Genomic DNA, 21,775 nt, shown 5'->3' with positions numbered 1-21,775 from the left:
TGGCATGTATATACATGGTATGAAAATACACTACTTAAATTTAATGTTCTATCTTTGTGAAGGGGATGTAGCTCAGTGGTAGAGCGTTCGCTTTGCATGTGAAAGGCCCCGGGTTCGATCCCCGGCATCTCCACTCCTAATTTTTTGTCAATGTAATTGAGTCCAATTAAACTATGTCTTTCGTGCACGGTCAAGTGAAAATGCACAGTAAAACATAAGAGAGCATCTCCGACCTCTCTTAGGACACCTACATGAACACTTGTCCTGCGGTAAAAGGCGGAATTGAAAAAGGAAATATTGATGAAAATCCAGGGACGGGGATGTAGCTCAGTGGTAGAGCGTTCGCTTCGCATGTGAAAGGCCCCGGGTTCGATCCCCGGCATCTCCATATTTTTTGGCCGCAGACAAAAGCGGCATCGAGAAATCAAAGTAATCTCGCCTACACAATGCTGCTTTGCCCTGAAAATCATAAAAGCGCAACGAAATATAAGTGCTGTTTGGACAGCGCACTCGGCACAGATGACTTAAAACTTCAAAATCACTCTTCTTAAAAGGCATGTCTCAAATGCACGCTCAAACATTTCAGGCAAAGCCGAATTAATACCACACTCCCTTTCCCCGACAGGGTTTACTTGTGTCACAATTTTATGTGGATTATAACTTATCGTGAGTCAGAACAAATCGAATGTTAAAGTAAATGATTCCAGCCTGAAACAATGCGTTTTATAGAGTAGCGTCGACAGTCGCCACTATTCGCGGTGATTTCGCTGCCTTTTGCAGTCTTAAGTTATTGGCATTCTATTGTCTATCTAACGCCAGTCGACATTCCCAGTGACGTTGTAACGTACAAAAAGGCATGATTGCTGTTATTGTTGCTCTTTATATGTGTTAAGTTACCCCACTATGAGTAAGTCCCAGGTAGTCTAGTGGTTAGGATTCCGCGCTCTCACCGCGGCGGCCGGGGTTCGATTCCCCGTCTGGGAAGATATTTTTGCGCCTTTTCTCCGGATCGATATTGATATTAATAACGGTATATGCTTCAAACAACTGTTATGTGTACGTGGTCAATGAAAGAAACGGTATATGTTTGTCCTATCGTGCATATATATACTATATGATTTCCTTTTACAACCGATACTTTATATATGTCTTTCTTCAGCTCAATATATAACGCGGCCGACTGATTGAGGTTCAGTACATGAAAATGAATTACAAATGTACTTGCTCAACAAATTTCAATCCCAATACATCTGTTAGAGACATAAACATGATAAAGATAGCCATTTCGTTTTTGATGCAAGACTATTTTAGTAATCAGAGTGGCATGTATATACATGGTATGAAAATACACTACTTAAATTTAATGTTCTATCTTTGTGAAGGGGATGTAGCTCAGTGGTAGAGCGTTCGCTTTGCATGTGAAAGGCCCCGGGTTCGATCCCCGGCATCTCCACTCCTAATTTTTTGTCAATGTAATTGAGTCCAATTAAACTATGTCTTTCGTGCACGGTCAAGTGAAAATGCACAGTAAAACATAAGAGAGCATCTCCGACCTCTCTTAGGACACCTACATGAACACTTGTCCTGCGGTAAAAGGCGGAATTGAAAAAGGAAATATTGATGAAAATCCAGGGACGGGGATGTAGCTCAGTGGTAGAGCGTTCGCTTCGCATGTGAAAGGCCCCGGGTTCGATCCCCGGCATCTCCATATTTTTTGGCCGCAGACAAAAGCGGCATCGAGAAATCAAAGTAATCTCGCCTACACAATGCTGCTTTGCCCTGAAAATCATAAAAGCGCAACGAAATATAAGTGCTGTTTGGACAGCGCACTCGGCACAGATGACTTAAAACTTCAAAATCACTCTTCTTAAAAGGCATGTCTCAAATGCACGCTCAAACATTTCAGGCAAAGCCGAATTAATACCACACTCCCTTTCCCCGACAGGGTTTACTTGTGTCACAATTTTATGTGGATTATAACTTATCGTGAGTCAGAACAAATCGAATGTTAAAGTAAATGATTCCAGCCTGAAACAATGCGTTTTATAGAGTAGCGTCGACAGTCGCCACTATTCGCGGTGATTTCGCTGCCTTTTGCAGTCTTAAGTTATTGGCATTCTATTGTCTATCTAACGCCAGTCGACATTCCCAGTGACGTTGTAACGTACAAAAAGGCATGATTGCTGTTATTGTTGCTCTTTATATGTGTTAAGTTACCCCACTATGAGTAAGTCCCAGGTAGTCTAGTGGTTAGGATTCCGCGCTCTCACCGCGGCGGCCGGGGTTCGATTCCCCGTCTGGGAAGATATTTTTGCGCCTTTTCTCCGGATCGATATTGATATTAATAACGGTATATGCTTCAAACAACTGTTATGTGTACGTGGTCAATGAAAGAAACGGTATATGTTTGTCCTATCGTGCATATATATACTATATGATTTCCTTTTACAACCGATACTTTATATATGTCTTTCTTCAGCTCAATATATAACGCGGCCGACTGATTGAGGTTCAGTACATGAAAATGAATTACAAATGTACTTGCTCAACAAATTTCAATCCCAATACATCTGTTAGAGACATAAACATGATAAAGATAGCCATTTCGTTTTTGATGCAAGACTATTTTAGTAATCAGAGTGGCATGTATATACATGGTATGAAAATACACTACTTAAATTTAATGTTCTATCTTTGTGAAGGGGATGTAGCTCAGTGGTAGAGCGTTCGCTTTGCATGTGAAAGGCCCCGGGTTCGATCCCCGGCATCTCCACTCCTAATTTTTTGTCAATGTAATTGAGTCCAATTAAACTATGTCTTTCGTGCACGGTCAAGTGAAAATGCACAGTAAAACATAAGAGAGCATCTCCGACCTCTCTTAGGACACCTACATGAACACTTGTCCTGCGGTAAAAGGCGGAATTGAAAAAGGAAATATTGATGAAAATCCAGGGACGGGGATGTAGCTCAGTGGTAGAGCGTTCGCTTCGCATGTGAAAGGCCCCGGGTTCGATCCCCGGCATCTCCATATTTTTTGGCCGCAGACAAAAGCGGCATCGAGAAATCAAAGTAATCTCGCCTACACAATGCTGCTTTGCCCTGAAAATCATAAAAGCGCAACGAAATATAAGTGCTGTTTGGACAGCGCACTCGGCACAGATGACTTAAAACTTCAAAATCACTCTTCTTAAAAGGCATGTCTCAAATGCACGCTCAAACATTTCAGGCAAAGCCGAATTAATACCACACTCCCTTTCCCCGACAGGGTTTACTTGTGTCACAATTTTATGTGGATTATAACTTATCGTGAGTCAGAACAAATCGAATGTTAAAGTAAATGATTCCAGCCTGAAACAATGCGTTTTATAGAGTAGCGTCGACAGTCGCCACTATTCGCGGTGATTTCGCTGCCTTTTGCAGTCTTAAGTTATTGGCATTCTATTGTCTATCTAACGCCAGTCGACATTCCCAGTGACGTTGTAACGTACAAAAAGGCATGATTGCTGTTATTGTTGCTCTTTATATGTGTTAAGTTACCCCACTATGAGTAAGTCCCAGGTAGTCTAGTGGTTAGGATTCCGCGCTCTCACCGCGGCGGCCGGGGTTCGATTCCCCGTCTGGGAAGATATTTTTGCGCCTTTTCTCCGGATCGATATTGATATTAATAACGGTATATGCTTCAAACAACTGTTATGTGTACGTGGTCAATGAAAGAAACGGTATATGTTTGTCCTATCGTGCATATATATACTATATGATTTCCTTTTACAACCGATACTTTATATATGTCTTTCTTCAGCTCAATATATAACGCGGCCGACTGATTGAGGTTCAGTACATGAAAATGAATTACAAATGTACTTGCTCAACAAATTTCAATCCCAATACATCTGTTAGAGACATAAACATGATAAAGATAGCCATTTCGTTTTTGATGCAAGACTATTTTAGTAATCAGAGTGGCATGTATATACATGGTATGAAAATACACTACTTAAATTTAATGTTCTATCTTTGTGAAGGGGATGTAGCTCAGTGGTAGAGCGTTCGCTTTGCATGTGAAAGGCCCCGGGTTCGATCCCCGGCATCTCCACTCCTAATTTTTTGTCAATGTAATTGAGTCCAATTAAACTATGTCTTTCGTGCACGGTCAAGTGAAAATGCACAGTAAAACATAAGAGAGCATCTCCGACCTCTCTTAGGACACCTACATGAACACTTGTCCTGCGGTAAAAGGCGGAATTGAAAAAGGAAATATTGATGAAAATCCAGGGACGGGGATGTAGCTCAGTGGTAGAGCGTTCGCTTCGCATGTGAAAGGCCCCGGGTTCGATCCCCGGCATCTCCATATTTTTTGGCCGCAGACAAAAGCGGCATCGAGAAATCAAAGTAATCTCGCCTACACAATGCTGCTTTGCCCTGAAAATCATAAAAGCGCAACGAAATATAAGTGCTGTTTGGACAGCGCACTCGGCACAGATGACTTAAAACTTCAAAATCACTCTTCTTAAAAGGCATGTCTCAAATGCACGCTCAAACATTTCAGGCAAAGCCGAATTAATACCACACTCCCTTTCCCCGACAGGGTTTACTTGTGTCACAATTTTATGTGGATTATAACTTATCGTGAGTCAGAACAAATCGAATGTTAAAGTAAATGATTCCAGCCTGAAACAATGCGTTTTATAGAGTAGCGTCGACAGTCGCCACTATTCGCGGTGATTTCGCTGCCTTTTGCAGTCTTAAGTTATTGGCATTCTATTGTCTATCTAACGCCAGTCGACATTCCCAGTGACGTTGTAACGTACAAAAAGGCATGATTGCTGTTATTGTTGCTCTTTATATGTGTTAAGTTACCCCACTATGAGTAAGTCCCAGGTAGTCTAGTGGTTAGGATTCCGCGCTCTCACCGCGGCGGCCGGGGTTCGATTCCCCGTCTGGGAAGATATTTTTGCGCCTTTTCTCCGGATCGATATTGATATTAATAACGGTATATGCTTCAAACAACTGTTATGTGTACGTGGTCAATGAAAGAAACGGTATATGTTTGTCCTATCGTGCATATATATACTATATGATTTCCTTTTACAACCGATACTTTATATATGTCTTTCTTCAGCTCAATATATAACGCGGCCGACTGATTGAGGTTCAGTACATGAAAATGAATTACAAATGTACTTGCTCAACAAATTTCAATCCCAATACATCTGTTAGAGACATAAACATGATAAAGATAGCCATTTCGTTTTTGATGCAAGACTATTTTAGTAATCAGAGTGGCATGTATATACATGGTATGAAAATACACTACTTAAATTTAATGTTCTATCTTTGTGAAGGGGATGTAGCTCAGTGGTAGAGCGTTCGCTTTGCATGTGAAAGGCCCCGGGTTCGATCCCCGGCATCTCCACTCCTAATTTTTTGTCAATGTAATTGAGTCCAATTAAACTATGTCTTTCGTGCACGGTCAAGTGAAAATGCACAGTAAAACATAAGAGAGCATCTCCGACCTCTCTTAGGACACCTACATGAACACTTGTCCTGCGGTAAAAGGCGGAATTGAAAAAGGAAATATTGATGAAAATCCAGGGACGGGGATGTAGCTCAGTGGTAGAGCGTTCGCTTCGCATGTGAAAGGCCCCGGGTTCGATCCCCGGCATCTCCATATTTTTTGGCCGCAGACAAAAGCGGCATCGAGAAATCAAAGTAATCTCGCCTACACAATGCTGCTTTGCCCTGAAAATCATAAAAGCGCAACGAAATATAAGTGCTGTTTGGACAGCGCACTCGGCACAGATGACTTAAAACTTCAAAATCACTCTTCTTAAAAGGCATGTCTCAAATGCACGCTCAAACATTTCAGGCAAAGCCGAATTAATACCACACTCCCTTTCCCCGACAGGGTTTACTTGTGTCACAATTTTATGTGGATTATAACTTATCGTGAGTCAGAACAAATCGAATGTTAAAGTAAATGATTCCAGCCTGAAACAATGCGTTTTATAGAGTAGCGTCGACAGTCGCCACTATTCGCGGTGATTTCGCTGCCTTTTGCAGTCTTAAGTTATTGGCATTCTATTGTCTATCTAACGCCAGTCGACATTCCCAGTGACGTTGTAACGTACAAAAAGGCATGATTGCTGTTATTGTTGCTCTTTATATGTGTTAAGTTACCCCACTATGAGTAAGTCCCAGGTAGTCTAGTGGTTAGGATTCCGCGCTCTCACCGCGGCGGCCGGGGTTCGATTCCCCGTCTGGGAAGATATTTTTGCGCCTTTTCTCCGGATCGATATTGATATTAATAACGGTATATGCTTCAAACAACTGTTATGTGTACGTGGTCAATGAAAGAAACGGTATATGTTTGTCCTATCGTGCATATATATACTATATGATTTCCTTTTACAACCGATACTTTATATATGTCTTTCTTCAGCTCAATATATAACGCGGCCGACTGATTGAGGTTCAGTACATGAAAATGAATTACAAATGTACTTGCTCAACAAATTTCAATCCCAATACATCTGTTAGAGACATAAACATGATAAAGATAGCCATTTCGTTTTTGATGCAAGACTATTTTAGTAATCAGAGTGGCATGTATATACATGGTATGAAAATACACTACTTAAATTTAATGTTCTATCGTTGTGAAGGGGATGTAGCTCAGTGGTAGAGCGTTCGCTTTGCATGTGAAAGGCCCCGGGTTCGATCCCCGGCATCTCCACTCCTAATTTTTTGTCAATGTAATTGAGTCCAATTAAACTATGTCTTTCGTGCACGGTCAAGTGAAAATGCACAGTAAAACATAAGAGAGCATCTCCGACCTCTCTTAGGACACCTACATGAACACTTGTCCTGCGGTAAAAGGCGGAATTGAAAAAGGAAATATTGATGAAAATCCAGGGACGGGGATGTAGCTCAGTGGTAGAGCGTTCGCTTCGCATGTGAAAGGCCCCGGGTTCGATCCCCGGCATCTCCATATTTTTTGGCCGCAGACAAAAGCGGCATCGAGAAATCAAAGTAATCTCGCCTACACAATGCTGCTTTGCCCTGAAAATCATAAAAGCGCAACGAAATATAAGTGCTGTTTGGACAGCGCACTCGGCACAGATGACTTAAAACTTCAAAATCACTCTTCTTAAAAGGCATGTCTCAAATGCACGCTCAAACATTTCAGGCAAAGCCGAATTAATACCACACTCCCTTTCCCCGACAGGGTTTACTTGTGTCACAATTTTATGTGGATTATAACTTATCGTGAGTCAGAACAAATCGAATGTTAAAGTAAATGATTCCAGCCTGAAACAATGCGTTTTATAGAGTAGCGTCGACAGTCGCCACTATTCGCGGTGATTTCGCTGCCTTTTGCAGTCTTAAGTTATTGGCATTCTATTGTCTATCTAACGCCAGTCGACATTCCCAGTGACGTTGTAACGTACAAAAAGGCATGATTGCTGTTATTGTTGCTCTTTATATGTGTTAAGTTACCCCACTATGAGTAAGTCCCAGGTAGTCTAGTGGTTAGGATTCCGCGCTCTCACCGCGGCGGCCGGGGTTCGATTCCCCGTCTGGGAAGATATTTTTGCGCCTTTTCTCCGGATCGATATTGATATTAATAACGGTATATGCTTCAAACAACTGTTATGTGTACGTGGTCAATGAAAGAAACGGTATATGTTTGTCCTATCGTGCATATATATACTATATGATTTCCTTTTACAACCGATACTTTATATATGTCTTTCTTCAGCTCAATATATAACGCGGCCGACTGATTGAGGTTCAGTACATGAAAATGAATTACAAATGTACTTGCTCAACAAATTTCAATCCCAATACATCTGTTAGAGACATAAACATGATAAAGATAGCCATTTCGTTTTTGATGCAAGACTATTTTAGTAATCAGAGTGGCATGTATATACATGGTATGAAAATACACTACTTAAATTTAATGTTCTATCGTTGTGAAGGGGATGTAGCTCAGTGGTAGAGCGTTCGCTTTGCATGTGAAAGGCCCCGGGTTCGATCCCCGGCATCTCCACTCCTAATTTTTTGTCAATGTAATTGAGTCCAATTAAACTATGTCTTTCGTGCACGGTCAAGTGAAAATGCACAGTAAAACATAAGAGAGCATCTCCGACCTCTCTTAGGACACCTACATGAACACTTGTCCTGCGGTAAAAGGCGGAATTGAAAAAGGAAATATTGATGAAAATCCAGGGACGGGGATGTAGCTCAGTGGTAGAGCGTTCGCTTCGCATGTGAAAGGCCCCGGGTTCGATCCCCGGCATCTCCATATTTTTTTGGCCGCAGACAAAAGCGGCATCGAGAAATCAAAGTAATCTCGCCTACACAATGCTGCTTTGCCCTGAAAATCATAAAAGCGCAACGAAATATAAGTGCTGTTTGGACAGCGCACTCGGCACAGATGACTTAAAACTTCAAAATCACTCTTCTTAAAAGGCATGTCTCAAATGCACGCTCAAACATTTCAGGCAAAGCCGAATTAATACCACACTCCCTTTCCCCGACAGGGTTTACTTGTGTCACAATTTTATGTGGATTATAACTTATCGTGAGTCAGAACAAATCGAATGTTAAAGTAAATGATTCCAGCCTGAAACAATGCGTTTTATAGAGTAGCGTCGACAGTCGCCACTATTCGCGGTGATTTCGCTGCCTTTTGCAGTCTTAAGTTATTGGCATTCTATTGTCTATCTAACGCCAGTCGACATTCCCAGTGACGTTGTAACGTACAAAAAGGCATGATTGCTGTTATTGTTGCTCTTTATATGTGTTAAGTTACCCCACTATGAGTAAGTCCCAGGTAGTCTAGTGGTTAGGATTCCGCGCTCTCACCGCGGCGGCCGGGGTTCGATTCCCCGTCTGGGAAGATATTTTTGCGCCTTTTCTCCGGATCGATATTGATATTAATAACGGTATATGCTTCAAACAACTGTTATGTGTACGTGGTCAATGAAAGAAACGGTATATGTTTGTCCTATCGTGCATATATATACTATATGATTTCCTTTTACAACCGATACTTTATATATGTCTTTCTTCAGCTCAATATATAACGCGGCCGACTGATTGAGGTTCAGTACATGAAAATGAATTACAAATGTACTTGCTCAACAAATTTCAATCCCAATACATCTGTTAGAGACATAAACATGATAAAGATAGCCATTTCGTTTTTGATGCAAGACTATTTTAGTAATCAGAGTGGCATGTATATACATGGTATGAAAATACACTACTTAAATTTAATGTTCTATCGTTGTGAAGGGGATGTAGCTCAGTGGTAGAGCGTTCGCTTTGCATGTGAAAGGCCCCGGGTTCGATCCCCGGCATCTCCACTCCTAATTTTTTGTCAATGTAATTGAGTCCAATTAAACTATGTCTTTCGTGCACGGTCAAGTGAAAATGCACAGTAAAACATAAGAGAGCATCTCCGACCTCTCTTAGGACACCTACATGAACACTTGTCCTGCGGTAAAAGGCGGAATTGAAAAAGGAAATATTGATGAAAATCCAGGGACGGGGATGTAGCTCAGTGGTAGAGCGTTCGCTTCGCATGTGAAAGGCCCCGGGTTCGATCCCCGGCATCTCCATATTTTTTGGCCGCAGACAAAAGCGGCATCGAGAAATCAAAGTAATCTCGCCTACACAATGCTGCTTTGCCCTGAAAATCATAAAAGCGCAACGAAATATAAGTGCTGTTTGGACAGCGCACTCGGCACAGATGACTTAAAACTTCAAAATCACTCTTCTTAAAAGGCATGTCTCAAATGCACGCTCAAACATTTCAGGCAAAGCCGAATTAATACCACACTCCCTTTCCCCGACAGGGTTTACTTGTGTCACAATTTTATGTGGATTATAACTTATCGTGAGTCAGAACAAATCGAATGTTAAAGTAAATGATTCCAGCCTGAAACAATGCGTTTTATAGAGTAGCGTCGACAGTCGCCACTATTCGCGGTGATTTCGCTGCCTTTTGCAGTCTTAAGTTATTGGCATTCTATTGTCTATCTAACGCCAGTCGACATTCCCAGTGACGTTGTAACGTACAAAAAGGCATGATTGCTGTTATTGTTGCTCTTTATATGTGTTAAGTTACCCCACTATGAGTAAGTCCCAGGTAGTCTAGTGGTTAGGATTCCGCGCTCTCACCGCGGCGGCCGGGGTTCGATTCCCCGTCTGGGAAGATATTTTTGCGCCTTTTCTCCGGATCGATATTGATATTAATAACGGTATATGCTTCAAACAACTGTTATGTGTACGTGGTCAATGAAAGAAACGGTATATGTTTGTCCTATCGTGCATATATATACTATATGATTTCCTTTTACAACCGATACTTTATATATGTCTTTCTTCAGCTCAATATATAACGCGGCCGACTGATTGAGGTTCAGTACATGAAAATGAATTACAAATGTACTTGCTCAACAAATTTCAATCCCAATACATCTGTTAGAGACATAAACATGATAAAGATAGCCATTTCGTTTTTGATGCAAGACTATTTTAGTAATCAGAGTGGCATGTATATACATGGTATGAAAATACACTACTTAAATTTAATGTTCTATCGTTGTGAAGGGGATGTAGCTCAGTGGTAGAGCGTTCGCTTTGCATGTGAAAGGCCCCGGGTTCGATCCCCGGCATCTCCACTCCTAATTTTTTGTCAACGTAATTGAGTCCAATTAAACTATGTCTTTCGTGCACGGTCAAGTGAAAATGCACAGTAAAACATAAGAGAGCATCTCCGACCTCTCTTAGGACACCTACATGAACACTTGTCCTGCGGTAAAAGGCGGAATTGAAAAAGGAAATATTGATGAAAATCCAGGGACGGGGATGTAGCTCAGTGGTAGAGCGTTCGCTTCGCATGTGAAAGGCCCCGGGTTCGATCCCCGGCATCTCCATATTTTTTGGCCGCAGACAAAAGCGGCATCGAGAAATCAAAGTAATCTCGCCTACACAATGCTGCTTTGCCCTGAAAATCATAAAAGCGCAACGAAATATAAGTGCTGTTTGGACAGCGCACTCGGCACAGATGACTTAAAACTTCAAAATCACTCTTCTTAAAAGGCATGTCTCAAATGCACGCTCAAACATTTCAGGCAAAGCCGAATTAATACCACACTCCCTTTCCCCGACAGGGTTTACTTGTGTCACAATTTTATGTGGATTATAACTTATCGTGAGTCAGAACAAATCGAATGTTAAAGTAAATGATTCCAGCCTGAAACAATGCGTTTTATAGAGTAGCGTCGACAGTCGCCACTATTCGCGGTGATTTCGCTGCCTTTTGCAGTCTTAAGTTATTGGCATTCTATTGTCTATCTAACGCCAGTCGACATTCCCAGTGACGTTGTAACGTACAAAAAGGCATGATTGCTGTTATTGTTGCTCTTTATATGTGTTAAGTTACCCCACTATGAGTAAGTCCCAGGTAGTCTAGTGGTTAGGATTCCGCGCTCTCACCGCGGCGGCCGGGGTTCGATTCCCCGTCTGGGAAGATATTTTTGCGCCTTTTCTCCGGATCGATATTGATATTAATAACGGTATATGCTTCAAACAACTGTTATGTGTACGTGGTCAATGAAAGAAACGGTATATGTTTGTCCTATCGTGCATATATATACTATATGATTTCCTTTTACAACCGATACTTTATATATGTCTTTCTTCAGCTCAATATATAACGCGGCCGACTGATTGAGGTTCAGTACATGAAAATGAATTACAAATGTACTTGCTCAACAAATTTCAATCCCAATACATCTGTTAGAGACATAAACATGATAAAGATAGCCATTTCGTTTTTGATGCAAGACTATTTTAGTAATCAGAGTGGCATGTATATACATGGTATGAAAATACACTACTTAAATTTAATGTTCTATCGTTGTGAAGGGGATGTAGCTCAGTGGTAGAGCGTTCGCTTTGCATGTGAAAGGCCCCGGGTTCGATCCCCGGCATCTCCACTCCTAATTTTTTGTCAATGTAATTGAGTCCAATTAAACTATGTCTTTCGTGCACGGTCAAGTGAAAATGCACAGTAAAACATAAGAGAGCATCTCCGACCTCTCTTAGGACACCTACATGAACACTTGTCCTGCGGTAAAAGGCGGAATTGAAAAAGGAAATATTGATGAAAATCCAGGGACGGGGATGTAGCTCAGTGGTAGAGCGTTCGCTTCGCATGTGAAAGGCCCCGGGTTCGATCCCCGGCATCTCCATATTTTTTGGCCGCAGACAAAAGCGGCATCGAGAAATCAAAGTAATCTCGCCTACACAATGCTGCTTTGCCCTGAAAATCATAAAAGCGCAACGAAATATAAGTGCTGTTTGGACAGCGCACTCGGCACAGATGACTTAAAACTTCAAAATCACTCTTCTTAAAAGGCATGTCTCAAATGCACGCTCAAACATTTCAGGCAAAGCCGAATTAATACCACACTCCCTTTCCCCGACAGGGTTTACTTGTGTCACAATTTTATGTGGATTATAACTTATCGTGAGTCAGAACAAATCGAATGTTAAAGTAAATGATTCCAGCCTGAAACAATGCGTTTTATAGAGTAGCGTCGACAGTCGCCACTATTCGCGGTGATTTCGCTGCCTTTTGCAGTCTTAAGTTATTGGCATTCTATTGTCTATCTAACGCCAGTCGACATTCCCAGTGACGTTGTAACGTACAAAAAGGCATGATTGCTGTTATTGTTGCTCTTTATATGTGTTAAGTTACCCCACTATGAGTAAGTCCCAGGTAGTCTAGTGGTTAGGATTCCGCGCTCTCACCGCGGCGGCCGGGGTTCGATTCCCCGTCTGGGAAGATATTTTTGCGCCTTTTCTCCGGATCGATATTGATATTAATAACGGTATATGCTTCAAACAACTGTTATGTGTACGTGGTCAATGAAAGAAACGGTATATGTTTGTCCTATCGTGCATATATATACTATATGATTTCCTTTTACAACCGATACTTTATATATGTCTTTCTTCAGCTCAATATATAACGCGGCCGACTGATTGAGGTTCAGTACATGAAAATGAATTACAAATGTACTTGCTCAACAAATTTCAATCCCAATACATCTGTTAGAGACATAAACATGATAAAGATAGCCATTTCGTTTTTGATGCAAGACTATTTTAGTAATCAGAGTGGCATGTATATACATGGTATGAAAATACACTACTTAAATTTAATGTTCTATCGTTGTGAAGGGGATGTAGCTCAGTGGTAGAGCGTTCGCTTTGCATGTGAAAGGCCCCGGGTTCGATCCCCGGCATCTCCACTCCTAATTTTTTGTCAATGTAATTGAGTCCAATTAAACTATGTCTTTCGTGCACGGTCAAGTGAAAATGCACAGTAAAACATAAGAGAGCATCTCCGACCTCTCTTAGGACACCTACATGAACACTTGTCCTGCGGTAAAAGGCGGAATTGAAAAAGGAAATATTGATGAAAATCCAGGGACGGGGATGTAGCTCAGTGGTAGAGCGTTCGCTTCGCATGTGAAAGGCCCCGGGTTCGATCCCCGGCATCTCCATATTTTTTGGCCGCAGACAAAAGCGGCATCGAGAAATCAAAGTAATCTCGCCTACACAATGCTGCTTTGCCCTGAAAATCATAAAAGCGCAACGAAATATAAGTGCTGTTTGGACAGCGCACTCGGCACAGATGACTTAAAACTTCAAAATCACTCTTCTTAAAAGGCATGTCTCAAATGCACGCTCAAACATTTCAGGCAAAGCCGAATTAATACCACACTCCCTTTCCCCGACAGGGTTTACTTGTGTCACAATTTTATGTGGATTATAACTTATCGTGAGTCAGAACAAATCGAATGTTAAAGTAAATGATTCCAGCCTGAAACAATGCGTTTTATAGAGTAGCGTCGACAGTCGCCACTATTCGCGGTGATTTCGCTGCCTTTTGCAGTCTTAAGTTATTGGCATTCTATTGTCTATCTAACGCCAGTCGACATTCCCAGTGACGTTGTAACGTACAAAAAGGCATGATTGCTGTTATTGTTGCTCTTTATATGTGTTAAGTTACCCCACTATGAGTAAGTCCCAGGTAGTCTAGTGGTTAGGATTCCGCGCTCTCACCGCGGCGGCCGGGGTTCGATTCCCCGTCTGGGAAGATATTTTTGCGCCTTTTCTCCGGATCGATATTGATATTAATAACGGTATATGCTTCAAACAACTGTTATGTGTACGTGGTCAATGAAAGAAACGGTATATGTTTGTCCTATCGTGCATATATATACTATATGATTTCCTTTTACAACCGATACTTTATATATGTCTTTCTTCAGCTCAATATATAACGCGGCCGACTGATTGAGGTTCAGTACATGAAAATGAATTACAAATGTACTTGCTCAACAAATTTCAATCCCAATACATCTGTTAGAGACATAAACATGATAAAGATAGCCATTTCGTTTTTGATGCAAGACTATTTTAGTAATCAGAGTGGCATGTATATACATGGTATGAAAATACACTACTTAAATTTAATGTTCTATCTTTGTGAAGGGGATGTAGCTCAGTGGTAGAGCGTTCGCTTTGCATGTGAAAGGCCCCGGGTTCGATCCCCGGCATCTCCACTCCTAATTTTTTGTCAATGTAATTGAGTCCAATTAAACTATGTCTTTCGTGCACGGTCAAGTGAAAATGCACAGTAAAACATAAGAGAGCATCTCCGACCTCTCTTAGGACACCTACATGAACACTTGTCCTGCGGTAAAAGGCGGAATTGAAAAAGGAAATATTGATGAAAATCCAGGGACGGGGATGTAGCTCAGTGGTAGAGCGTTCGCTTCGCATGTGAAAGGCCCCGGGTTCGATCCCCGGCATCTCCATATTTTTTGGCCGCAGACAAAAGCGGCATCGAGAAATCAAAGTAATCTCGCCTACACAATGCTGCTTTGCCCTGAAAATCATAAAAGCGCAACGAAATATAAGTGCTGTTTGGACAGCGCACTCGGCACAGATGACTTAAAACTTCAAAATCACTCTTCTTAAAAGGCATGTCTCAAATGCACGCTCAAACATTTCAGGCAAAGCCGAATTAATACCACACTCCCTTTCCCCGACAGGGTTTACTTGTGTCACAATTTTATGTGGATTATAACTTATCGTGAGTCAGAACAAATCGAATGTTAAAGTAAATGATTCCAGCCTGAAACAATGCGTTTTATAGAGTAGCGTCGACAGTCGCCACTATTCGCGGTGATTTCGCTGCCTTTTGCAGTCTTAAGTTATTGGCATTCTATTGTCTATCTAACGCCAGTCGACATTCCCAGTGACGTTGTAACGTACAAAAAGGCATGATTGCTGTTATTGTTGCTCTTTATATGTGTTAAGTTACCCCACTATGAGTAAGTCCCAGGTAGTCTAGTGGTTAGGATTCCGCGCTCTCACCGCGGCGGCCGGGGTTCGATTCCCCGTCTGGGAAGATATTTTTGCGCCTTTTCTCCGGATCGATATTGATATTAATAACGGTATATGCTTCAAACAACTGTTATGTGTACGTGGTCAATGAAAGAAACGGTATATGTTTGTCCTATCGTGCATATATATACTATATGATTTCCTTTTACAACCGATACTTTATATATGTCTTTCTTCAGCTCAATATATAACGCGGCCGACTGATTGAGGTTCAGTACATGAAAATGAATTACAAATGTACTTGCTCAACAAATTTCAATCCCAATACATCTGTTAGAGACATAAACATGATAAAGATAGCCATTTCGTTTTTGATGCAAGACTATTTTAGTAATCAGAGTGGCATGTATATACATGGTATGAAAATACACTACTTAAATTTAATGTTCTATCTTTGTGAAGGGGATGTAGCTCAGTGGTAGAGCGTTCGCTTTGCATGTGAAAGGCCCCGGGTTCGATCCCCGGCATCTCCACTCCTAATTTTTTGTCAATGTAATTGAGTCCAATTAAACTATGTCTTTCGTGCACGGTCAAGTGAAAATGCACAGTAAAACATAAGAGAGCATCTCCGACCTCTCTTAGGACACCTACATGAACACTTGTCCTGCGGTAAAAGGCGGAATTGAAAAAGGAAATATTGATGAAAATCCAGGGACGGGGATGTAGCTCAGTGGTAGAGCGTTCGCTTCGCATGTGAAAGGCCCCGGGTTCGATCCCCGGCATCTCCATATTTTTTGGCCGCAGACAAAAGCGGCATCGAGAAATCAAAGTAATCTCGCCTACACAATGCTGCTTTGCCCTGAAAATCATAAAAGCGCAACGAAATATAAGTGCTGTTTGGACAGCGCACTCGGCACAGATGACTTAAAACTTCAAAATCACTCTTCTTAAAAGGCATGTCTCAAATGCACGCTCAAACATTTCAGGCAAAGCCGAATTAATACCACACTCCCTTTCCCCGACAGGGTTTACTTGTGTCACAATTTTATGTGGATTATAACTTATCGTGAGTCAGAACAAATCGAATGTTAAAGTAAATGATTCCAGCCTGAAACAATGCGTTTTATAGAGTAGCGTCGACAGTCGCCACTATTCGCGGTGATTTCGCTGCCTTTTGCAGTCTTAAGTTATTGGCATTCTATTGTCTATCTAACGCCAGTCGACATTCCCAGTGACGTTGTAACGTACAAAAAGGCATGATTGCTGTTATTGTTGCTCTTTATATGTGTTAAGTTACCCCACTATGAGTAAGTCCCAGGTAGTCTAGTGGTTAGGATTCCGCGCTCTCACCGCGGCGGCCGGGGTTCGATTCCCCGTCTGGGAAGATATTTTTGCGCCTTTTCTCCGGATCGATATTGATATTAATAACGGTATATGCTTCAAACAACTGTTATGTGTACGTGGTCAATGAAAGAAACGGTATATGTTTGTCCTATCGTGCATATATATACTATATGATTTCCTTTTACAACCGATACTTTATATATGTCTTTCTTCAGCTCAATATATAACGCGGCCGACTGATTGAGGTTCAGTACATGAAAATGAATTACAAATGTACTTGCTCAACAAATTTCAATCCCAATACATCTGTTAGAGACATAAACATGATAAAGATAGCCATTTCGTTTTTGATGCAAGACTATTTTAGTAATCAGAGTGGCATGTATATACATGGTATGAAAATACACTACTTAAATTTAATGTTCTATCTTTGTGAAGGGGATGTAGCTCAGTGGTAGAGCGTTCGCTTTGCATGTGAAAGGCCCCGGGTTCGATCCCCGGCATCTCCACTCCTAATTTTTTGTCAATGTAATTGAGTCCAATTAAACTATGTCTTTCGTGCACGGTCAAGTGAAAATGCACAGTAAAACATAAGAGAGCATCTCCGACCTCTCTTAGGACACCTACATGAACACTTGTCCTGCGGTAAAAGGCGGAATTGAAAAAGGAAATATTGATGAAAATCCAGGGACGGGGATGTAGCTCAGTGGTAGAGCGTTCGCTTCGCATGTGAAAGGCCCCGGGTTCGATCCCCGGCATCTCCATATTTTTTGGCCGCAGACAAAAGCGGCATCGAGAAATCAAAGTAATCTCGCCTACACAATGCTGCTTTGCCCTGAAAATCATAAAAGCGCAACGAAATATAAGTGCTGTTTGGACAGCGCACTCGGCACAGATGACTTAAAACTTCAAAATCACTCTTCTTAAAAGGCATGTCTCAAATGCACGCTCAAACATTTCAGGCAAAGCCGAATTAATACCACACTCCCTTTCCCCGACAGGGTTTACTTGTGTCACAATTTTATGTGGATTATAACTTATCGTGAGTCAGAACAAATCGAATGTTAAAGTAAATGATTCCAGCCTGAAACAATGCGTTTTATAGAGTAGCGTCGACAGTCGCCACTATTCGCGGTGATTTCGCTGCCTTTTGCAGTCTTAAGTTATTGGCATTCTATTGTCTATCTAACGCCAGTCGACATTCCCAGTGACGTTGTAACGTACAAAAAGGCATGATTGCTGTTATTGTTGCTCTTTATATGTGTTAAGTTACCCCACTATGAGTAAGTCCCAGGTAGTCTAGTGGTTAGGATTCCGCGCTCTCACCGCGGCGGCCGGGGTTCGATTCCCCGTCTGGGAAGATATTTTTGCGCCTTTTCTCCGGATCGATATTGATATTAATAACGGTATATGCTTCAAACAACTGTTATGTGTACGTGGTCAATGAAAGAAACGGTATATGTTTGTCCTATCGTGCATATATATACTATATGATTTCCTTTTACAACCGATACTTTATATATGTCTTTCTTCAGCTCAATATATAACGCGGCCGACTGATTGAGGTTCAGTACATGAAAATGAATTACAAATGTACTTGCTCAACAAATTTCAATCCCAATACATCTGTTAGAGACATAAACATGATAAAGATAGCCATTTCGTTTTTGATGCAAGACTATTTTAGTAATCAGAGTGGCATGTATATACATGGTATGAAAATACACTACTTAAATTTAATGTTCTATCTTTGTGAAGGGGATGTAGCTCAGTGGTAGAGCGTTCGCTTTGCATGTGAAAGGCCCCGGGTTCGATCCCCGGCATCTCCACTCCTAATTTTTTGTCAATGTAATTGAGTCCAATTAAACTATGTCTTTCGTGCACGGTCAAGTGAAAATGCACAGTAAAACATAAGAGAGCATCTCCGACCTCTCTTAGGACACCTACATGAACACTTGTCCTGCGGTAAAAGGCGGAATTGAAAAAGGAAATATTGATGAAAATCCAGGGACGGGGATGTAGCTCAGTGGTAGAGCGTTCGCTTCGCATGTGAAAGGCCCCGGGTTCGATCCCCGGCATCTCCATATTTTTTGGCCGCAGACAAAAGCGGCATCGAGAAATCAAAGTAATCTCGCCTACACAATGCTGCTTTGCCCTGAAAATCATAAAAGCGCAACGAAATATAAGTGCTGTTTGGACAGCGCACTCGGCACAGATGACTTAAAACTTCAAAATCACTCTTCTTAAAAGGCATGTCTCAAATGCACGCTCAAACATTTCAGGCAAAGCCGAATTAATACCACACTCCCTTTCCCCGACAGGGTTTACTTGTGTCACAATTTTATGTGGATTATAACTTATCGTGAGTCAGAACAAATCGAATGTTAAAGTAAATGATTCCAGCCTGAAACAATGCGTTTTATAGAGTAGCGTCGACAGTCGCCACTATTCGCGGTGATTTCGCTGCCTTTTGCAGTCTTAAGTTATTGGCATTCTATTGTCTATCTAACGCCAGTCGACATTCCCAGTGACGTTGTAACGTACAAAAAGGCATGATTGCTGTTATTGTTGCTCTTTATATGTGTTAAGTTACCCCACTATGAGTAAGTCCCAGGTAGTCTAGTGGTTAGGATTCCGCGCTCTCACCGCGGCGGCCGGGGTTCGATTCCCCGTCTGGGAAGATATTTTTGCGCCTTTTCTCCGGATCGATATTGATATTAATAACGGTATATGCTTCAAACAACTGTTATGTGTACGTGGTCAATGAAAGAAACGGTATATGTTTGTCCTATCGTGCATATATATACTATATGATTTCCTTTTACAACCGATACTTTATATATGTCTTTCTTCAGCTCAATATATAACGCGGCCGACTGATTGAGGTTCAGTACATGAAAATGAATTACAAATGTACTTGCTCAACAAATTTCAATCCCAATACATCTGTTAGAGACATAAACATGATAAAGATAGCCATTTCGTTTTTGATGCAAGACTATTTTAGTAATCAGAGTGGCATGTATATACATGGTATGAAAATACACTACTTAAATTTAATGTTCTATCTTTGTGAAGGGGATGTAGCTCAGTGGTAGAGCGTTCGCTTTGCATGTGAAAGGCCCCGGGTTCGATCCCCGGCATCTCCACTCCTAATTTTTTGTCAATGTAATTGAGTCCAATTAAACTATGTCTTTCGTGCACGGTCAAGTGAAAATGCACAGTAAAACATAAGAGAGCATCTCCGACCTCTCTTAGGACACCTACATGAACACTTGTCCTGCGGTAAAAGGCGGAATTGAAAAAGGAAATATTGATGAAAATCCAGGGACGGGGATGTAGCTCAGTGGTAGAGCGTTCGCTTCGCATGTGAAAGGCCCCGGGTTCGATCCCCGGCATCTCCATATTTTTTGGCCGCAGACAAAAGCGGCATCGAGAAATCAAAGTAATCTCGCCTACACAATGCTGCTTTGCCCTGAAAATCATAAAAGCGCAACGAAATATAAGTGCTGTTTGGACAGCGCACTCGGCACAGATGACTTAAAACTTCAAAATCACTCTTCTTAAAAGGCATGTCTCAAATGCACGCTCAAACATTTCAGGCAAAGCCGAATTAATACCACACTCCCTTTCCCCGACAGGGTTTACTTGTGTCACAATTTTATGTGGATTATAACTTATCGTGAGTCAGAACAAATCGAATGTTAAAGTAAATGATTCCAGCCTGAAACAATGCGTTTTATAGAGTAGCGTCGACAGTCGCCACTATTCGCGGTGATTTCGCTGCCTTTTGCAGTCTTAAGTTATTGGCATTCTATTGTCTATCTAACGCCAGTCGACATTCCCAGTGACGTTGTAACGTACAAAAAGGCATGATTGCTGTTATTGTTGCTCTTTATATGTGTTAAGTTACCCCACTATGAGTAAGTCCCAGGTAGTCTAGTGGTTAGGATTCCGCGCTCTCACCGCGGCGGCCGGGGTTCGATTCCCCGTCTGGGAAGATATTTTTGCGCCTTTTCTCCGGATCGATATTGATATTAATAACGGTATATGCTTCAAACAACTGTTATGTGTACGTGGTCAATGAAAGAAACGGTATATGTTTGTCCTATCGTGCATATATATACTATATGATTTCCTTTTACAACCGATACTTTATATATGTCTTTCTTCAGCTCAATATATAACGCGGCCGACTGATTGAGGTTCAGTACATGAAAATGAATTACAAATGTACTTGCTCAACAAATTTCAATCCCAATACATCTGTTAGAGACATAAACATGATAAAGATAGCCATTTCGTTTTTGATGCAAGACTATTTTAGTAATCAGAGTGGCATGTATATACATGGTATGAAAATACACTACTTAAATTTAATGTTCTATCTTTGTGAAGGGGATGTAGCTCAGTGGTAGAGCGTTCGCTTTGCATGTGAAAGGCCCCGGGTTCGATCCCCGGCATCTCCACTCCTAATTTTTTGTCAATGTAATTGAGTCCAATTAAACTATGTCTTTCGTGCACGGTCAAGTGAAAATGCACAGTAAAACATAAGAGAGCATCTCCGACCTCTCTTAGGACACCTACATGAACACTTGTCCTGCGGTAAAAGGCGGAATTGAAAAAGGAAATATTGATGAAAATCCAGGGACGGGGATGTAGCTCAGTGGTAGAGCGTTCGCTTCGCATGTGAAAGGCCCCGGGTTCGATCCCCGGCATCTCCATATTTTTTGGCCGCAGACAAAAGCGGCATCGAGAAATCAAAGTAATCTCGCCTACACAATGCTGCTTTGCCCTGAAAATCATAAAAGCGCAACGAAATATAAGTGCTGTTTGGACAGCGCACTCGGCACAGATGACTTAAAACTTCAAAATCACTCTTCTTAAAAGGCATGTCTCAAATGCACGCTCAAACATTTCAGGCAAAGCCGAATTAATACCACACTCCCTTTCCCCGACAGGGTTTACTTGTGTCACAATTTTATGTGGA

General features: G+C 41.5%; 50 non-coding genes across 50 annotated transcripts; all 50 read left to right on the top strand.

Moving 5' to 3' along the window:
* Window positions 1-61: 61 nt before the first annotated feature.
* On the top strand, window positions 62-133 carry Trnaa-ugc (transfer RNA alanine (anticodon UGC)). The gene has a single exon. It is a non-coding gene; the product is annotated as a tRNA-Ala (tRNA).
* Window positions 134-316: 183 nt separating this feature from the next.
* Trnaa-cgc (transfer RNA alanine (anticodon CGC)) lies at window positions 317-388 on the top strand. The gene has a single exon. It is a non-coding gene; the product is annotated as a tRNA-Ala (tRNA).
* A 524-nt stretch (window positions 389-912) lies between these two features.
* On the top strand, window positions 913-984 carry Trnae-cuc (transfer RNA glutamic acid (anticodon CUC)). Its single transcript has one exon. It is a non-coding gene; the product is annotated as a tRNA-Glu (tRNA).
* A 397-nt stretch (window positions 985-1,381) lies between these two features.
* Trnaa-ugc (transfer RNA alanine (anticodon UGC)) lies at window positions 1,382-1,453 on the top strand. The gene has a single exon. It is a non-coding gene; the product is annotated as a tRNA-Ala (tRNA).
* A 183-nt stretch (window positions 1,454-1,636) lies between these two features.
* Window positions 1,637-1,708, top strand: Trnaa-cgc (transfer RNA alanine (anticodon CGC)). Its single transcript has one exon. It is a non-coding gene; the product is annotated as a tRNA-Ala (tRNA).
* A 524-nt stretch (window positions 1,709-2,232) lies between these two features.
* Trnae-cuc (transfer RNA glutamic acid (anticodon CUC)) lies at window positions 2,233-2,304 on the top strand. Its single transcript has one exon. It is a non-coding gene; the product is annotated as a tRNA-Glu (tRNA).
* Window positions 2,305-2,701: 397 nt separating this feature from the next.
* Window positions 2,702-2,773, top strand: Trnaa-ugc (transfer RNA alanine (anticodon UGC)). Its single transcript has one exon. It is a non-coding gene; the product is annotated as a tRNA-Ala (tRNA).
* Window positions 2,774-2,956: 183 nt separating this feature from the next.
* Window positions 2,957-3,028, top strand: Trnaa-cgc (transfer RNA alanine (anticodon CGC)). Its single transcript has one exon. It is a non-coding gene; the product is annotated as a tRNA-Ala (tRNA).
* Window positions 3,029-3,552: 524 nt separating this feature from the next.
* On the top strand, window positions 3,553-3,624 carry Trnae-cuc (transfer RNA glutamic acid (anticodon CUC)). The gene has a single exon. It is a non-coding gene; the product is annotated as a tRNA-Glu (tRNA).
* A 397-nt stretch (window positions 3,625-4,021) lies between these two features.
* Trnaa-ugc (transfer RNA alanine (anticodon UGC)) lies at window positions 4,022-4,093 on the top strand. The gene has a single exon. It is a non-coding gene; the product is annotated as a tRNA-Ala (tRNA).
* Window positions 4,094-4,276: 183 nt separating this feature from the next.
* Window positions 4,277-4,348, top strand: Trnaa-cgc (transfer RNA alanine (anticodon CGC)). The gene has a single exon. It is a non-coding gene; the product is annotated as a tRNA-Ala (tRNA).
* A 524-nt stretch (window positions 4,349-4,872) lies between these two features.
* On the top strand, window positions 4,873-4,944 carry Trnae-cuc (transfer RNA glutamic acid (anticodon CUC)). The gene has a single exon. It is a non-coding gene; the product is annotated as a tRNA-Glu (tRNA).
* Window positions 4,945-5,341: 397 nt separating this feature from the next.
* Trnaa-ugc (transfer RNA alanine (anticodon UGC)) lies at window positions 5,342-5,413 on the top strand. Its single transcript has one exon. It is a non-coding gene; the product is annotated as a tRNA-Ala (tRNA).
* A 183-nt stretch (window positions 5,414-5,596) lies between these two features.
* Trnaa-cgc (transfer RNA alanine (anticodon CGC)) lies at window positions 5,597-5,668 on the top strand. Its single transcript has one exon. It is a non-coding gene; the product is annotated as a tRNA-Ala (tRNA).
* Window positions 5,669-6,192: 524 nt separating this feature from the next.
* Window positions 6,193-6,264, top strand: Trnae-cuc (transfer RNA glutamic acid (anticodon CUC)). Its single transcript has one exon. It is a non-coding gene; the product is annotated as a tRNA-Glu (tRNA).
* A 397-nt stretch (window positions 6,265-6,661) lies between these two features.
* Trnaa-ugc (transfer RNA alanine (anticodon UGC)) lies at window positions 6,662-6,733 on the top strand. The gene has a single exon. It is a non-coding gene; the product is annotated as a tRNA-Ala (tRNA).
* Window positions 6,734-6,916: 183 nt separating this feature from the next.
* Trnaa-cgc (transfer RNA alanine (anticodon CGC)) lies at window positions 6,917-6,988 on the top strand. Its single transcript has one exon. It is a non-coding gene; the product is annotated as a tRNA-Ala (tRNA).
* Window positions 6,989-7,512: 524 nt separating this feature from the next.
* Trnae-cuc (transfer RNA glutamic acid (anticodon CUC)) lies at window positions 7,513-7,584 on the top strand. Its single transcript has one exon. It is a non-coding gene; the product is annotated as a tRNA-Glu (tRNA).
* A 397-nt stretch (window positions 7,585-7,981) lies between these two features.
* Trnaa-ugc (transfer RNA alanine (anticodon UGC)) lies at window positions 7,982-8,053 on the top strand. The gene has a single exon. It is a non-coding gene; the product is annotated as a tRNA-Ala (tRNA).
* Window positions 8,054-8,236: 183 nt separating this feature from the next.
* On the top strand, window positions 8,237-8,308 carry Trnaa-cgc (transfer RNA alanine (anticodon CGC)). Its single transcript has one exon. It is a non-coding gene; the product is annotated as a tRNA-Ala (tRNA).
* Window positions 8,309-8,833: 525 nt separating this feature from the next.
* Window positions 8,834-8,905, top strand: Trnae-cuc (transfer RNA glutamic acid (anticodon CUC)). Its single transcript has one exon. It is a non-coding gene; the product is annotated as a tRNA-Glu (tRNA).
* Window positions 8,906-9,302: 397 nt separating this feature from the next.
* Window positions 9,303-9,374, top strand: Trnaa-ugc (transfer RNA alanine (anticodon UGC)). Its single transcript has one exon. It is a non-coding gene; the product is annotated as a tRNA-Ala (tRNA).
* Window positions 9,375-9,557: 183 nt separating this feature from the next.
* On the top strand, window positions 9,558-9,629 carry Trnaa-cgc (transfer RNA alanine (anticodon CGC)). The gene has a single exon. It is a non-coding gene; the product is annotated as a tRNA-Ala (tRNA).
* A 524-nt stretch (window positions 9,630-10,153) lies between these two features.
* Trnae-cuc (transfer RNA glutamic acid (anticodon CUC)) lies at window positions 10,154-10,225 on the top strand. The gene has a single exon. It is a non-coding gene; the product is annotated as a tRNA-Glu (tRNA).
* A 397-nt stretch (window positions 10,226-10,622) lies between these two features.
* Trnaa-ugc (transfer RNA alanine (anticodon UGC)) lies at window positions 10,623-10,694 on the top strand. The gene has a single exon. It is a non-coding gene; the product is annotated as a tRNA-Ala (tRNA).
* Window positions 10,695-10,877: 183 nt separating this feature from the next.
* On the top strand, window positions 10,878-10,949 carry Trnaa-cgc (transfer RNA alanine (anticodon CGC)). The gene has a single exon. It is a non-coding gene; the product is annotated as a tRNA-Ala (tRNA).
* Window positions 10,950-11,473: 524 nt separating this feature from the next.
* Window positions 11,474-11,545, top strand: Trnae-cuc (transfer RNA glutamic acid (anticodon CUC)). The gene has a single exon. It is a non-coding gene; the product is annotated as a tRNA-Glu (tRNA).
* Window positions 11,546-11,942: 397 nt separating this feature from the next.
* On the top strand, window positions 11,943-12,014 carry Trnaa-ugc (transfer RNA alanine (anticodon UGC)). The gene has a single exon. It is a non-coding gene; the product is annotated as a tRNA-Ala (tRNA).
* A 183-nt stretch (window positions 12,015-12,197) lies between these two features.
* Window positions 12,198-12,269, top strand: Trnaa-cgc (transfer RNA alanine (anticodon CGC)). Its single transcript has one exon. It is a non-coding gene; the product is annotated as a tRNA-Ala (tRNA).
* A 524-nt stretch (window positions 12,270-12,793) lies between these two features.
* On the top strand, window positions 12,794-12,865 carry Trnae-cuc (transfer RNA glutamic acid (anticodon CUC)). Its single transcript has one exon. It is a non-coding gene; the product is annotated as a tRNA-Glu (tRNA).
* A 397-nt stretch (window positions 12,866-13,262) lies between these two features.
* On the top strand, window positions 13,263-13,334 carry Trnaa-ugc (transfer RNA alanine (anticodon UGC)). The gene has a single exon. It is a non-coding gene; the product is annotated as a tRNA-Ala (tRNA).
* A 183-nt stretch (window positions 13,335-13,517) lies between these two features.
* On the top strand, window positions 13,518-13,589 carry Trnaa-cgc (transfer RNA alanine (anticodon CGC)). The gene has a single exon. It is a non-coding gene; the product is annotated as a tRNA-Ala (tRNA).
* Window positions 13,590-14,113: 524 nt separating this feature from the next.
* Window positions 14,114-14,185, top strand: Trnae-cuc (transfer RNA glutamic acid (anticodon CUC)). Its single transcript has one exon. It is a non-coding gene; the product is annotated as a tRNA-Glu (tRNA).
* A 397-nt stretch (window positions 14,186-14,582) lies between these two features.
* Window positions 14,583-14,654, top strand: Trnaa-ugc (transfer RNA alanine (anticodon UGC)). The gene has a single exon. It is a non-coding gene; the product is annotated as a tRNA-Ala (tRNA).
* Window positions 14,655-14,837: 183 nt separating this feature from the next.
* On the top strand, window positions 14,838-14,909 carry Trnaa-cgc (transfer RNA alanine (anticodon CGC)). Its single transcript has one exon. It is a non-coding gene; the product is annotated as a tRNA-Ala (tRNA).
* Window positions 14,910-15,433: 524 nt separating this feature from the next.
* Window positions 15,434-15,505, top strand: Trnae-cuc (transfer RNA glutamic acid (anticodon CUC)). The gene has a single exon. It is a non-coding gene; the product is annotated as a tRNA-Glu (tRNA).
* Window positions 15,506-15,902: 397 nt separating this feature from the next.
* Trnaa-ugc (transfer RNA alanine (anticodon UGC)) lies at window positions 15,903-15,974 on the top strand. The gene has a single exon. It is a non-coding gene; the product is annotated as a tRNA-Ala (tRNA).
* Window positions 15,975-16,157: 183 nt separating this feature from the next.
* On the top strand, window positions 16,158-16,229 carry Trnaa-cgc (transfer RNA alanine (anticodon CGC)). Its single transcript has one exon. It is a non-coding gene; the product is annotated as a tRNA-Ala (tRNA).
* Window positions 16,230-16,753: 524 nt separating this feature from the next.
* Trnae-cuc (transfer RNA glutamic acid (anticodon CUC)) lies at window positions 16,754-16,825 on the top strand. The gene has a single exon. It is a non-coding gene; the product is annotated as a tRNA-Glu (tRNA).
* A 397-nt stretch (window positions 16,826-17,222) lies between these two features.
* On the top strand, window positions 17,223-17,294 carry Trnaa-ugc (transfer RNA alanine (anticodon UGC)). The gene has a single exon. It is a non-coding gene; the product is annotated as a tRNA-Ala (tRNA).
* Window positions 17,295-17,477: 183 nt separating this feature from the next.
* On the top strand, window positions 17,478-17,549 carry Trnaa-cgc (transfer RNA alanine (anticodon CGC)). The gene has a single exon. It is a non-coding gene; the product is annotated as a tRNA-Ala (tRNA).
* A 524-nt stretch (window positions 17,550-18,073) lies between these two features.
* Trnae-cuc (transfer RNA glutamic acid (anticodon CUC)) lies at window positions 18,074-18,145 on the top strand. The gene has a single exon. It is a non-coding gene; the product is annotated as a tRNA-Glu (tRNA).
* Window positions 18,146-18,542: 397 nt separating this feature from the next.
* Trnaa-ugc (transfer RNA alanine (anticodon UGC)) lies at window positions 18,543-18,614 on the top strand. Its single transcript has one exon. It is a non-coding gene; the product is annotated as a tRNA-Ala (tRNA).
* A 183-nt stretch (window positions 18,615-18,797) lies between these two features.
* Window positions 18,798-18,869, top strand: Trnaa-cgc (transfer RNA alanine (anticodon CGC)). Its single transcript has one exon. It is a non-coding gene; the product is annotated as a tRNA-Ala (tRNA).
* Window positions 18,870-19,393: 524 nt separating this feature from the next.
* Trnae-cuc (transfer RNA glutamic acid (anticodon CUC)) lies at window positions 19,394-19,465 on the top strand. Its single transcript has one exon. It is a non-coding gene; the product is annotated as a tRNA-Glu (tRNA).
* Window positions 19,466-19,862: 397 nt separating this feature from the next.
* Trnaa-ugc (transfer RNA alanine (anticodon UGC)) lies at window positions 19,863-19,934 on the top strand. The gene has a single exon. It is a non-coding gene; the product is annotated as a tRNA-Ala (tRNA).
* Window positions 19,935-20,117: 183 nt separating this feature from the next.
* Trnaa-cgc (transfer RNA alanine (anticodon CGC)) lies at window positions 20,118-20,189 on the top strand. The gene has a single exon. It is a non-coding gene; the product is annotated as a tRNA-Ala (tRNA).
* A 524-nt stretch (window positions 20,190-20,713) lies between these two features.
* Trnae-cuc (transfer RNA glutamic acid (anticodon CUC)) lies at window positions 20,714-20,785 on the top strand. The gene has a single exon. It is a non-coding gene; the product is annotated as a tRNA-Glu (tRNA).
* Window positions 20,786-21,182: 397 nt separating this feature from the next.
* Window positions 21,183-21,254, top strand: Trnaa-ugc (transfer RNA alanine (anticodon UGC)). The gene has a single exon. It is a non-coding gene; the product is annotated as a tRNA-Ala (tRNA).
* Window positions 21,255-21,437: 183 nt separating this feature from the next.
* Window positions 21,438-21,509, top strand: Trnaa-cgc (transfer RNA alanine (anticodon CGC)). Its single transcript has one exon. It is a non-coding gene; the product is annotated as a tRNA-Ala (tRNA).
* The last annotated feature ends 266 nt before the right edge of the window (window positions 21,510-21,775 follow it).

This window comes from Mytilus trossulus, unplaced genomic scaffold, assembly GCF_036588685.1.
Source record: "Mytilus trossulus isolate FHL-02 unplaced genomic scaffold, PNRI_Mtr1.1.1.hap1 h1tg001373l__unscaffolded, whole genome shotgun sequence".
Classification (NCBI taxonomy): domain Eukaryota; kingdom Metazoa; phylum Mollusca; class Bivalvia; order Mytilida; family Mytilidae; genus Mytilus; species Mytilus trossulus.
This window is presented reverse-complemented; position numbering and strand designations above follow the sequence as displayed.